This window comes from Diplotaxodon limnothrissa, linkage group LG14 (assembly GCF_057381915.1).
Source record: "Diplotaxodon limnothrissa isolate DT_005_m linkage group LG14, D_limnothrissa_male_GT1.1, whole genome shotgun sequence".
NCBI classification, from domain to species: Eukaryota; Metazoa; Chordata; class Actinopteri; order Cichliformes; family Cichlidae; genus Diplotaxodon; species Diplotaxodon limnothrissa.
Window position 1 is genome coordinate 42,302,345 of NC_140609.1, and position 15,022 is coordinate 42,317,366.

Here is a 15,022-nt window from a genome sequence, read left to right on the forward strand (position 1 = left end):
GAAGAATCATCAGCTAAATTCACTCCAAACCAACCATCAACTGCACAACACACAACATAACCCTAATGTCATATTAGCTATGAGTTTAATCACCCGGTCTGTGCTCTTCACTCATTTAGGCCACAGATCTATTTTATTCAATTTTCCTTTTCCCTTCATCATAAAACATGTGACATGCTGTCATGCACTTCACAAAAGACGTTTGTTCTGATGTATTCAGAGTTGTGTATCTAAATACAGGATTCACTCGCACATCAAAACAGGAAACTCAGTGTTTTAGAGTCTCCACTCAACACACAACAACTCCAACACATCTCATTCACTCGTACTAGAATTCAGTCACCTTTCATTAATCTAAAACCAATCAACTAATTTGCATATCAGCTATTAACCCACTAAGTTGACAGGACGACAGAAAAGCATGTTCAAAATAGTATCACAAAAGACAATTTCCCTCATACAGTAAATTACATGTGCTGCCTCAATCAAGCAGGAAGCTTCTCCCAATTTACCATTTTAACACTAAATTTATTGTCTGATCACTGATTTATCAAACCAGGATTTTTTTTTTTTTCCCCACAAAAGTTAAATTGTTGTCCTGCAACTTGGAGAGTCAATTTTTTGCATTGGATAAATTCAGTATTTAATAACAAGTGTCTGCTAAATTGACACTATTTTAACACTGATGAAAGATAACAAGCTAATTTTCATTACATGTGTTTGTGTTATTAGGCGGGTCTAATGCATGTCTGTGGAGCTGCATCTCCAGCAGAGCATGTTCTTAAAGCTGCCTTTCCTACACACTTCTCTGCTATTATTTAATCATTTCTTAACTAATGTGCTATGAGTCTTCATGAGTCATTTTGTGTTTGGAATTGTTAGTAGGGTTAATGCATGTTCTGCTTGTGTGTGTGTGATTTTGTATATGTTTCTATTTTCGCAATGTTTCAGACTCCGTCTCAATTTTCCAACTTAAGCAGTCAGTTTTCTTTTCCCCAGGTTTGCTAACCCAAATTTTGATTTCCCACATTAAATAATTCCTATGTGTTCTCACCTAGTCTTCTCACTCTGTTGTCCTCTCACTCTTTTGTCCTCTCCCACTTCAACAGTCCCGGCAGTTCTCCTTTAGCTTTGTCCTGTCTAGTAGCTGAAGTGCTGCTGCTGCTGCCTTCTTGGGCGACTTCTTAGCAGCTGCTGCCGGTTTCTTGGCTTTGGCCGCGGCGGGCTTCTTGGCTTTGCTCTCAGTAGCCTTGTTCATCTTGAAGGATCCGGAGGTCCTGGTGCCCTTGGTCTGCACCAGAGTGCCCTTCGCCACCAGGCTCTTGATGGCGGTCTTGACACGAGCCTTGTTCTTGTCCACATCGTAGCCTCCGGCAGCCAGAGCCTTCTTGAGGGCGGCCACGGACAGGCCGTTGCGCTCCTTGGAAGCGGCCACGGCTTTCACAATCAGCTCGCCCACGCTGAGGCCGACCTTCTTGGGCTTGGAAGTCATCGTCTTCTTCTTCTTGGCCTGAACCTCGGCGCAGGGCGTGTTTATGATGGAGCCTTTCCCACCACAGCGCTGGCACGTTGAACGCATCATGAAGGGTCCATTTCTTTCATGTCGCTAGCCAGCATGCTAGCTGCATGTGGCTTGCCCGAGTCACTCAGTCCTTTTTGAGCATTTCAACATGCTGCCACCGCCATCTTGCTCGCCCCTCCGTGGAATTCATCCAATCAGACAGGAAGATGGGTTTGCTTTCTTCTGCTGCTGCTGTTTATCCACATTGCTGCTGCTTTGCTGGGACTTTTTGTGCTCAGGACTTGCTGCTGTCTCTTTATCATGGAGCTGCATTCCTTATCTTCAGGGAGGAGTGAGCTCGCTTGTGAGGTTGAGAAACACATGGCACTGTAAATAAGTCAGCCAGAAACTTGGCCTGCATGTTTCCAATGATGTTAAACTATAACTTTCTTCCGACCGCTGCATGTGGAAAATTGATTCAGGTCTGCTTTTCACCTGAAAGTGACAAACTAAGACATTTCATTATTATCATCACTGCTTAATCAACACATATCTCTCTCTCTCTCTGTTTTTGTGAACAATCCTTTCTTAAAAGCAGAAAATGAAATTATAGTTGTTTTTTTTTTTGGTTGATCAACACAAAACCTTTTTCCTATGATTATTTTTCTTTTTCACTCTTTTTTTTCTTTTTTTTCGTTACAATAGCTGGTGACCTGCAGAATCACCGCTCTCACTCACGATCAAAGGCAATTACTTTTACACAGCGCACAAAAACACTGTGATGTCAGACACATTCACACTCACTTTGTCATCTGCAAAAATAAATCACATGGCTGATGATATGTGCCATGGTGATCCGTAAATATGATCACCAGTTTATTTAACTATTTTTCAACCCAACAAAACAAATAATCAAAAACATGATGCTGATGTTATGAACACTCTACACACAAGTCAAGATGCAGGAAAACTGCTCACGGAAACGCTGCACACTCCCTGTTTCCCCCTCTTTGAGTAGTTCCCAGACAGCTCTTGATCTGATAACGTGTAGCTTGCTCATCAGCTCAGAAAAAAAAAAACTGCAACGCAACATCACACAGTAGTTGCTCTGCCCACAGCGGCAAAGTCTTACACTTTCATATTCAACTCAGCTTCTCCATCATGTGCTTTTAGATGTTTCATACAGGGTTGAGCATATTAGTTGTTTTCACAGGTGTGCTCTATATCTCAACAATGGCTCATAATAAGACGACAGTCTTCCACACAGGTCAAGTGCCTCTATGCACTTCATGAGTTTAAATATTTACCTATATCACTTCTCCTCACATGTCATTGTACTGAATTTAAGCAACCACAAGTTTAATGTAGGTTACTTTTAACAACTATCCACCTCAATGGTTTGGCACACAGGCTGTTAACATTTTGTGTCAGGAAGGGGTGGGGGGAAAGCCACCCACCAGAGCACAGCTGCTGATGTGGGCTGGCCTTTTCCACACACTCTTCAAGGCTGGTGTGTTTTCTGAAAACTTCTAACATTTGAATCTCTTCCATTTATAAGCCTGCGATTAACCGCACGGCTCAGGTCCGCGTGAAACCCGCGCGACCGCATTCGCGTGCACCCACGCAGCTGTGGAGCCTTCGCTCTCTCTCTTTTATACATAAATACTTTGTGCTGCCAGGAGCAAAGTCCAGCACAAACGTCTTTCTCCCTCTAACTCACTCTTGGTTGCTTAGAAACCCATGATAACAACAACAGTCGGTGTTACAGACCACGTGTTCTGCGCCGCACACACTCACACAACAACAACAACAAAAACGACGACGACGACAACAATGACAACAACACAAAATAGGCCTACTCCGGACTCACACCGGACCGCTCGGGACCCTGACCCAGTTGTGGGACGCTCACCCACTCGCGCGACAAAACCCAATGAAGGGACGCTCGGGACACACACCCAGGGCGATTTCAAAACCGGACACTCACCGGACGCTTGGGACCCTTGGGCGATTTAACCAAAACTTCTTTTTCGGGACACTAACCCAGTTATCGCTCCACAAAGCAGCGAACTTCTCAACGCCTCACAAAATGGCGGAGACTGCACAACGACACGGTTATAGAGTCGGCCTCTTTAAACTTACTTGGCGTTGCTTAGCGTGTAATATCAGCCTGAATCCCGCCGATCGCCATTCATCGAGGAGAAAGACAGACAGCGAATCCACAGGAACTTCCTGGCTGACGTCAGTCTTTCAGCGTGCCTCCCCCCCCTCGGTGAATGCGATCCCAGGGAGCCGGCATCGAAGGACCAATTAATGTTAGGTTTGTAGCATAAACCTATTCGCTGGAACGTTAAGACAATATAATTACACTGCTAAGCAAGACACAAATAGGCAAAGTTCTTCATGTTACTCGTGCACGGGAGAGAACCGGACAACCGCTTGACTCCAGTTGGTCTCGTCCGTTCTCCCGTATCACTGTCCTTTTATTGAGGTTACATGAATATGCATAAGTTCATTAACATATGACGTCTACATACACAAAGAGTACCTTGCCTGTGTGTGTGTGTGTGTGTGTGTGTGTGTGTGTGTGTGTGTGTGTGTGTGTGTGTGTGTGTGTGGACTGCTGATCAAAGGGTCAAACATCCTTGGTCAGGAAGAGGGTAGCCTCCCCCTCACCCTAGATGGTTCATCCTAGATAACACGGTGAGGAAGTCCTGCAGTTCATCTAAACAAAGAGCACTTGGACTAGAACAGACGCAACTACGTTAATCCTACCATAAAATAATAAGACACGGTATGACCTCTCATGCTCCCAAAGTGCTGTCTAATACACACAAAGTTTGCAGACTATCAAGGATCAAAACCTCTACCAATCTACAACTAATTACAAAACTCTAAGCATATATAAGTAAATATTTCTAAGCATAAATGACAATCAACAATACAAATCTAACAGACAGGATCGGGGCTGATGTGACATGATCCTTCAAAGTGTCCATGGCCCTTCGACAGCTGTCGTCCCAGTGGAAAGCATTGTCCTTTCTGGTGATGGCGTGAAGAGGTTCGGCATGGCGGGCATAATTCTGAATGAAGCGTCGATAATAGCCAGTCAAGCCAAAGAACTGACGGACGTGTTTCACTGAGGTTGGGGTATCAAACTCCTTAACCGCCTTTACTTTGTCCGGATCGGGCTTAACACCTGATGATGTGATGCGGTACCCGAGAAAGGTGAATTCATCGAGGCAGAATTGGCACTTTTTGAGCTTCAATGACAAGCCAGCAGCCTGGAGTCTGCCCAGCACCTCCTCAAGATCCACTAAGTGCTGTTCAAAGGTAGTTGAGGCGATAACAATGTCATCCAGGTAGACTGCACACGTTTTGTAAATGAGGCCAGCAAGCACAGAGTTCATGAGTCTCTGAAAAGTTGCAGGTGCGTTGCAGAGCCCAAAGGGCAGCACCCGAAACTGGAAGAGACCGCAGTGAGAGATGAAGGCAGTTTTAGGCTTCGAGTCCTCTGCTACAGCAACCTGCCAATAGCCTCGCGCTAAGTCCAATGTCGAGACAAACTTTCCTCTTGCCAGAAAGTCCAAAGACTCATCTACACGAGGCAGGGGATAAGAGTCTTTTCGGGTAACTTGGTTGAGCCCTCGAAAGTCCACACAAAACCTTGGTTCCGTGGCCGCTCTATTTACAATGACTACAGGAGCTGCCCAAGGGCTTGTGGAAGGTTCAATGATGTTGTCCTTCAACATTTGTTGTACTTGTTCTTCAATCACACGTTTCTTAGCAGGTGACGTGCGATAGGGTGGGAGATTGACAGGTGTTGCATTGCCAGTCTCTATGGCGTGCTCAGTGAGAGCCGTTCGACCAAGTTGACCATCAAACAAGGAGCTAAACTTGCTGAGCAGATTGAGTAAAGCATCCTTGTTGTTCTCTGAGAGACTTGCTTCAGACAGTTTGGCTGTTAAGTCTGAGCGAACCAAGTCCAAAGACATCAGTGTTCCAGGTGAATGTGAGTAATCATTTTGAAGGTCCTCTTCATCGTCTGCGAGTGGGCAGGGGATGTCCTCAATGTAGACGGTTCTAGTGGGAATGTGAATAGAAACAGAAGCTCTTGCCATAAAATCCATTCCCAGAATGAAAGGAGAGGACAAATCTGGTATTATTGCAAAACGCTGGTAAAAGTTCTTGTTCATGAATCCAATATTGAGCCAAATAACACCGTCAGGGATACAGGGAGCATTATTGGCAAGGTTAACTGCAGGACCATTCCACTCACTTGTGTTTCTAGGGTGAGAGTCATTTACTTGAATGAGATCTGTTCGTACAGCCGAGAGGGAAGCACCCGTGTCGAGGGTAGCATCCACAGATGAAGCATTGAAGTTCACTTTCGTTCTTAGTGGGGTATTCCAGTGGACTTGTGAAAAATTGTCTTCCAAGTGTCCAAGACTGTGTCCACCCTGTAGTGAATCGGGCGTGTGAGGCTCCGTTAGTAACTGGGGGAAGGTTGGCCTCTGTGAAATGTCCTCCCCCCCCTGTAGTTTCCCGACTGCCTGTATTGTGGCTGGGATGTGGTGCTGCTTAATTCCACCTTTTCATGGCCAGGGTCAGAGGGGCCAGGTGCCAGCAATGGCTGGACTGGGCCATGCCTAGCGGTGTTCGAGGCTCGTTGTGGCAAATGAGGTTGGGTGTTACAGTTTGGGCAGGTGCGTGTGGTGAACCCTGGCTGAGAGCATTTGAAGCAGTAAGGTTCAGGCTTATAGTTGTCTTTGCTACATAAAGCAGGCTGTGGTCTTTGTGGTCCAAGCACTGAGTGAAGCTCATGAGCACGTAGCAGCAGGTCCATTACAGAAGTGACATTAGCGCCATACAGGGCAACTCTGTATTTTTCAAGAGCATGTTTACTAATTAGGTCGATTCTGTCTTTTTCAGGTGGAGGACTCTTCAGTTTGTCAAACTCACTCAACATGTGGGCAACAAAGGTTGGGAGTGGTTCGTCCTGAGCCTGAACACGATCTAAAATTCCTCTCAGGATGCGTTCTTGGTTGTCGGAGGGCAGAAAAACTGTCTTAAACAGTTGACAGAATTGAGCCCATGATGTGATGTGGGAGCTCAATGCCTTGAACCATTTCCCGGGCTCTTTTGCAAGAAAGTGTGGCAGTTCGTTTAGCAATTGCCCATCGGTTAGGTTCAATGAGGCTTTGTATGTGCCAACTGCATTTAACCAGTCCTCAGGTTGCACTTTGCCGTCCCCAGCATACACAGGAGGCTCCAGTTTTGCGTGATGTAAAGCTGCCGCAATCACTCTGGAAGTGCTGCTGAGCTCAAGTGAGTGAGATGGGAGAAAAGGATTTGTAGGTTGAAATGGGTTGCTGGGCAGGAACGGATTGGTACTGTTGGTGGGTTCAGTTTTGTCTCTCACAGGAACATGAGGTGTCGATGTGGCCATTGGGAAAACAGGAGACTGTGGGACTGCAGGAGGGGGGGAGCTCCCCATTGTGAGTTGGTCCCACTGCCTTAGTAAACTCTGCTGTATGTTCAGTGAGTCACGTAAACAATCACTAAGCTTATTCACCTCAGTTCTTAACTCCACCACTTGTTGGCTAAGGCTAGGAGTCACATTTTCAACTATCTGGCACATAGGTAACGAGGTAAGTTCCATGTCTGAGTCAGAGTCGTCTGGGCAGTGTGCCATTGTGATTTCAAAAAAATTAAGCCGCTCCAGGGCACAGTGTAGTTATTGATATAGTAGTAAAAGAGTCAGATCAGACTAGAAAGACAAAAATGCAAAGATTAATTTTAAATCGTTTCGTTATACTGAGCCGAAGACCAGCACCAACGGTTGTAGTCGGCCAAGTTCTCACTTACATGTGCTACAGTCAGTCTCAGCAGAGGGAAAGGGGAATGGAAAGCCAGCAGAAATGTTCATGTCCAGGCTCTCCACAGAAGAATTAATCCTTAGAAGACGAAACCAACAGCACGTCCAAATAACAAATCCACGGAGTCCATTCGCGTCGCGGAGTCAGCTTCTCTCTTTTTCTTTCTCCCAAGCAGAGCAGCGGCACACCGCGGTATCCAGAAATTAGTCGGGTCCCACCTGAGCTGAGGCTGCGGCCATGGCTGGAGAAAACGTCCGAGCGTCCGCAAAACTTGGGGGATTTCCGAGACAGTTCACGTGCTAGAAGAGAAGAATCCTCGGCGGGATGCAAAAATCGTCTGAAGTCCAAGGGGAAAAAGTCCGGGCGCCAGTTGTAACGTGCGGTGGAGATGAAGCCAGCCGCGGAGGTGTGCAGGTGGATAGCGAATGAGCAACAGCTTCTGACTTTCCAAAAAGTACTCATTTATTTACAATATCAAAAATAAGTGCTACCTCTACCACACATTACTGAAGAGCACACTAGTCCGCGTACACACGGGAGCATCCATTACAGGAGGAGTGCGAAGAAGAACAAAAAGGGGGTGACACCAGTCGTGAGACAGGAGGCGCCGCCATGTGGTGATACACTGCATTACGATAGCAACTGTTACATAACGAGCACGGTAACTAGTTATTATGCCAAAATCAGGAACGCGTTACTCGTTACTGGGATTTAGATAGGGTCGTTACTCGTTACTTCGTGTGGTGGCTATCGCGGAGCTTCCACAGAGTCAGTAACATTAGCAAGTGGTGGAGGGCAGCAGGTGGATGAAGGAAAGGGGACGCAGAAGGAAAAGAGACCCGAGGCGGCCACCGGTCCAAGTGTGAACTGAACTTCAGGTAAGAAGTTATGACCTGCAGTCTCTCTGGGTCAGATATGAACCAAGTTTAGGTGGAGTTTATTTTCGTTATTCTGACTTTTTCCGTACTGCGTGCTAGCTAGCATGACGGAGTTTCTATACAGCTGGGTGGTGCTATGAAGTTAATGAAGTTGCACTTTATTTTGTTCATAAGTTATTAGAGTTGCCAACCGTCCCGTCTGGTATTCAGAGAAAATATTACGCGTTTCTTATTGAGGTGAAAAGGAACAGTTTGTCCCGTAATTCAGCTACAATGAAAAAGACACAAAGCTGGAGTTATTCTGTGTCTTTGCTGCACAGCTGCCTCTTCTCCTCTCATTCTCCCCCCTCCCTCTCCCGTTTCTACTTCAATCATGAAACTGATCAATGATCAGCTGATCGGCTCTCTTGTTTGTTTATCGCCCACTTTGCGCCGAAAGAGGAAACCAGCGGATGTCGCGCTAAACAACAGCAGCACGTTTAAGCTCGATCAGCTGTTGTTAGAATTTATTTAATATTAATTTCTAGTATCAGCTGATGTTTGCTGGAGCCACAGCTGTAAAGCTGCTGGTCAGGATGGTTTGGATATCTGGTGAGAGGGAAACATGAAGATGAAACCAGGAGATGTCCTTACTGAATCATCAGAGCTGTGATGGAGAAACAGGTTTACCTTTTAGGTGACATGAATGAGTTGAAGGGAAGTTATGATCTGTTTCTGAGAGACAAATAACACCAGGATCCCTTTTTTAGGTAGCTGACAGCTGGTAACTGTGCAGGGGCGGGTCTAGCAAAGTGTTGCCAGGGGGGCATGTAGGGCATTAACAGGGAGAGGGGGGGCACAAAGAAATACTTTTCTTTCTTATTCTCATTTAAAATGTCTCGCTTTTAAAAAATAATTATCTGAATCTTACAACAAACGATTGATAGATTGATGCATATATACCATCAAAACAGTGAACATCACTGTCACAACAGCGTTTGTTTTCATTCAAAGGCTTTATGATTTTTCCTATAATGGCGGGCCGGTCTCTAGTCAAAATGCCCGGGACGATTTTCTGTCCCAGTCCAGCCCTGTATGCAGCTCACCTGCAGTCTGGTGTTACCAACATCTTCCTATTCAGAAGGCAGAATTTCTGAGTTCTGAGTACAATCGAAAGCACCACGACTGCAGTTTTTGTGTTGGATGTAAAAGGTGCACATGATGCTGTGACGTAGGCTAGAATCATGGCAGCAGTCAATGATGGTCCAGGCGTGGGATTTCTCTCGTGGAAATATGCACATTATCTTTTCCTTTCTATTGGTAGGTGGCACAGTGCACTTGTGGCAAGTAAGCAAGCTAGAAGACTGGCAACGTTATGGAAGCAACACATTAACAAGAGAATTCTGAGTAAAACCAAAGTTACTTTCCCTAGTAACTAGTTACTTTGAAAGTAACGAGTAACTTGAAGTAACTGAGTTACTTTTGAGAGAAGTAACTAGTAATGTAACTAAGTTACTATTTTAAAGTAACTTACCCAACACTGCTGACCAGCATGTCATGGAGTGGGTGGGAGGTGATTACATGAAATACATACAGTACACAATGTTTCACAACTTGTCCTGATGTGGTCCGGATAAAAGGCGATTCCAACAGAAGACTGCATGTGCTTAGAAACAGGATCCTCCTGGAACAGAGCTCTGACCTCTTCATCACAGTTTCAACAACATCAGAATTACAGACAAAGAAACAAAAGCTCCAGTTTTAGACAGGATATGAAGATGACATCACACATGCTTGTAGGAAGCTGAGTAATAATAAATGTGTTGTTTAGAGAGGAGGAAGACAGCAGCGTTCTCATAAGAGTTCATCATTGAAGAGTTCTTTATAAAAATCTTCAGCCTTATCTTTGCTTTTTCACTGCAGAAGATTTCTTTGATTTTTGAGCTGAAGAGTCAAGGATCCATTCCCAGCTCTACAGCTCACCTGGAGATGCCCGCTGCCTCTCAGAGACCGAGCTCAATGAGCACCGGCTGAAACTGAAGTTTAATGAGCCTCGTCTTTGTTGGTCTTTAGTGAGAACGATACCGAACAATCAAATCTCACCTTTATTGACGTGAAGACAGAGACCTGCTGCTCCGTAGGAGACGTGAAGTGTTTTAATAGCTAAATGAAATTTGGCTCCAAACTTGTATCGTCTGCTGATTGTGTCAACATCAGTTAAGTCACAAACTCCTCGAGGAAACCTCCCTGCTGCAGCACACCCGAGTAACATGACGATCATCGGGGTTCGGGTTCAGGGTTCGGGGCTGAGCGTGCAGTCAGGTGTTGCTAACGACCTGCTGATGTTACTCAGGTGTGCTGCAGCAACACCTGTAAAGGTTTCAGGCCCTCGAGGACTGGACTCAAACCCCCGATGAGCCCCGATTGTAGTGACAGTCTCTGAGCCGACAAACAGGAAGAAGCAGACATGTGGAGACGGGACATCCTTGATGATGCCCTCTGCAGATATTGAAGCTGAGAGTTGAGCCACAGTTGAATGCAGTGCTTACAGAGTTCAAACATCAGCAATGAAGTTTCTACCAAACCCAAATTTATCAGGATGTCCAAAATGAGCCTTATGTTATTTTTTATATGTTTCTCATAAAACCTGATTGTGTCTCATCAATAACAGATTTTAATTAATGCTAGAATTTTGAGATCATTATTCAGTAAACAATTAGGATGCCAGTCGTCAGTGACCAAGACGGGTTATACCCCGAGTTAGAGTCGCTGGGGTGGTTTTGTAAACTTTCTATATAAAGCTGCAATAAGAAGGGAGCTGGCTCATCAGAGAATGACTTGTAAAATTCAGCCACGAGTCCATCTGCTCCAGGAGATTTATTGTTTTTGAGCTGACAGATTGCAGTCTGGTAAGTGGCCTGTCACATAATTCCTGATCCGATTTGGAGATGGGATCTACCTTGAGAGAGTTTAAAAGGAAGTCTGACAAAAACTGGAGCTCCACAAATTTCCATAGAAGGTGTCACAGTATTAGGAAATAAATAAGAGGCCTATCTCCCCCCACCACTCCTCCCACCGGTGGCAGACTCCCTCAGACATCGGTGCGTTGGTGGTTCTTTGTGTCTGGGGATGGGCGTCCAGGTACACACAGGCTCACTCCGCGGTGGCTGCTTGTCGGGGCCTGGAGCCTGGGGCTCGGGCCACTTCGGGGGTGGGGCGCCCTCGGCCTCTCGGCCTGGGGCTCGGTCACTCAGGCACAGCTGGCTGCCGGCGGAGCTCACGGGCGCGTCACTGCAACTCCCCCTGGCTTCTGCTCCGCGGCTGCTGAGTGAGCCCTCATCTGGGACTCTCCACAGCTGTTTCTGGGACAGTGGCGCGGCTGCCCCTCTGTTGGTCTTCCTTGGTCTCTTGTGTTCTGGGGGCCTCTGGATGTCTGGAGCTTTGATCTCCTCCATACCTGCTTCATACCCTGGAGGACGGGGCTGTGGCCCCCCCACACTCTCTATATATTTAGTATTTACTGTTATATTCCCATAGATCATTGTGATGTTGTTTATCATGTTGCTCTTTTTTTTTCTTCTGCTTGTTTTCTCTTTTTTCTTTCTCAACAGGTGATCCAGGTGATTGATGGATGGATTTTTTGTCTGCTTATTTTGTTGGTTTTTGCCCTTTATCATATCTCCTCGACCGCTCCCAGTTTATTCAACTAAGATCACTCCGCTCTTGTCTATTCCCCGTCACCTCTGGTGTACCCCAAGGCTCAGTTTTAGACCCTCTTCTCTTCATAATATACATCCTCCCTCTAGGTACCATCTTCCGCAAATTTGATCTTCAGTTTCACTGTTTTGCTGATGACACCCAGTTATATCTCTCGCAGACCTGATTCCTCCCTCCCACCTTCTTCCCTTACAGAATGTCTATCCGAGTTAAAATCCTGGTTTAGCTCTAATTTTCTAAAGCTCAAGGATAAAACTGAGATCCTCCTTACTGGCACCAAATCCAACCTTTTGAAGGCAAACCATTTCTCACTCACCATCGATAACTCCACAGTTTTCCCTTCTCCTCAGGTTAAGAGCCTTGGTGTCATCCTAGACAGTTCACTTTCCTATAAATCTCACATCAATAATCTCACCCGTTCTGCCTACTTCCATCTACGTAACATTAACAGATTGCTTCCTTCTCTTTCCACCCAGTCTACGTCCATTCTTGTACACAGTCTTGTTACCTCCCGTATTGACTACTGCAATTCTCTTCTGCATGGTCTCCCCCAAAAATCCCTCCATCAGCTTCAACTGGTTCAGAACTCTGCTGCTCGCATTATCACCAGAACCCCTCCTACCAGCACATCACCTGTTCTTCAGGAACTTCACTGGCTCCCTGTGAAATTCCGGATAATTTTCAGACTTCTTCTGCTCACCTTCAAGGCCATTCATAACCTCACTCCTCCTTACCTTTCTGACCCGTTAACCACCACCTGTTCTGCCCGTTCACTTCGATCTTCTTCTTCTATCCAGCTTACTGTACCTTCCTTCTGCCTCAGCACCGTGGGAAGCAGAGCTTTCAGCTGCTCTGCTCCCAGGCTGTGGAACTCTCTGCCCCCTGAAATAAGAAATATTGGTTCTCTCCCCCAGTTTAAATCCCAACTCAAAACTCATCAGTTCAAATCTGCATATTCACTGTGAATCCACTGTTTGTTCATTTTATCTTGTGCTTGTATTTTATTGTTCTTATTCTCTCATTGTTTTACTAAGTGTTTTATTCTATTGTAAAGTGTCCTTGGGTGACTTGAAAGGCGCTCATAAATAAAATTTATTATTATTATTATTATTTATCCCCGTCCCTCTTCCCCGCTGTTTTTCTTTCCCTCTTTCTTTTCCCCAGTCAAGTCTGCCCCGTATTTAGCAAGTGAAAATAAAATAAAATAAACAATAAAAGGTGAATCAAATAGACCATTCTGCTTTTTCACAGCAGATTCTTTTAAGAAAACACCAGATTCAAATTTAAAAAGTTCACAAATTAGATTTCTTCTTTTTTTCCTTTTAATCAACTTTGTGATTTCTCTTTAAACTTCCAGGACGCTGTGTGAGAGCGGTCACGAGAGGAGGGTTTGAGGATCAGATCAGTGGCTTTATGGTCCATGTGGGTAACATCTTAGCCTCAACAAAATTCATATCTAGACTGAGAGATTAGCCAGAAGAAGATTGGAGGTTATGATGCAAAGAAGTGGGTGGGATCAGAGAACGCCATACAAACAACCTGCCGCCATCTTGGACTGGGGCCTCGGCTGGGCTTTCCCCAGTTTTCTGTTTACAGCTGTCGCCTGGCACTGTCACGAGCTCCGTCTGATGAGCCCAGGTGTAAGTCTTGGTGGACGGTGTCCACAGGTAGCGTCTAAGCATAGCACGCACACACACCGCAGGTGTGTCTCACCTGTGTGATGGTCAGCTGATTCAGTGATTACAGGTGGAGGCATCTGAGGGCTCCAGCACAGCTAATCTGTGCAACGGACTGACTCTCCTGCTCCTCTCGATTCAGATGGAGGTGCTGCTCTTTTCCCGTTTTCATGGTGAATCCTTGTATCAGCGCTCCGGTGATGATGTCGTTCTCAAGATGATACTTGAAGCTGATCAAACCAACCAATCAGCTTTTGGGAATAAAGGGTGCATTCCTATTGTCCATTTTGTTGTGGAAGGTTCCTCACTGGGAGGCGTGACCCGTACGTATCTGCATGCTGGTAACAATCAGAGCTCTTCCAAATCTCCAAACACCAAGGAAAGGAGCTTCAATGCTTCCTTTATTGCTTCCTTTACAGGGAGTGCAGAATTATTAGGCAAGTTGTATTTTTGAGGAATAATGTTATTATTGAACAACAACCATGTTCTCAATGAACCCAAAAAACTCATTAATATCAAAGCTGAATGTTTTTGGAAGTAGTTTTTGTTTGTTTTTAGTTTTAGCTATTTTAGGGGGATATCTGTGTGTGCAGGTGACTATTACTGTGCAGAATTATTAGGCAACTTAACAAAAAACAAATATATACCCATTTCAATGATTTATTTTTACCAGTGAAACCAATATAACATCTCCACATTCATAAATATACATTTCTGACATTCAAAAACAAAACAACAACAAACCAGCGACCAATATAGCCACCTTTCTTTGCAAGGACACTCAAAAGCCTGCCATCCATGGATTCTGTCAGTGCTTTGATCTGTTCACCATCAACATTGCGTGCAGCAGCAACCACAGCCTCCCAGACACTGTTCAGAGAGGTGTACTGTTTTCCCTCCTTGTAAATCTCACATTTGATGATGGACCACAGGTTCTCAATGGGGTTCAGATCAGGTGAACAAGGTGGCCATGTCATTAGTTTTTCTTCTTTTATACCCTTTCTTGCCAGCCACGCTGTGGAGTACTTGGACGCGTGTGATGGAGCATTGTCCTGCATGAAAATCATGTTTTTCTTGAAGGATGCAGACTTCTTCCTGTACCACTGCTTGAAGAAGGTGTCTTCCAGAAACTGGCAGTAGGACTGGGAGTTGAGCTTGACTCCATCCTCAACCCGAAAAGGCCCCACAAGCTCATCTTTGATGATACCAGCCCAAACCAGTACTCCACCTCCACCTTGCTGGCGTCTGAGTGGGACTGGAGCTCTCTGCCCTTTACCAATCCAGCCACGGGCCCATCCATCTGGCCCATCAAGACTCACTCTCATTTCATCAGTCCATAAAACCTTAGAAAAACCAGTCTTGAGATATTTCTTGGCCCAGTCTTGACATTTC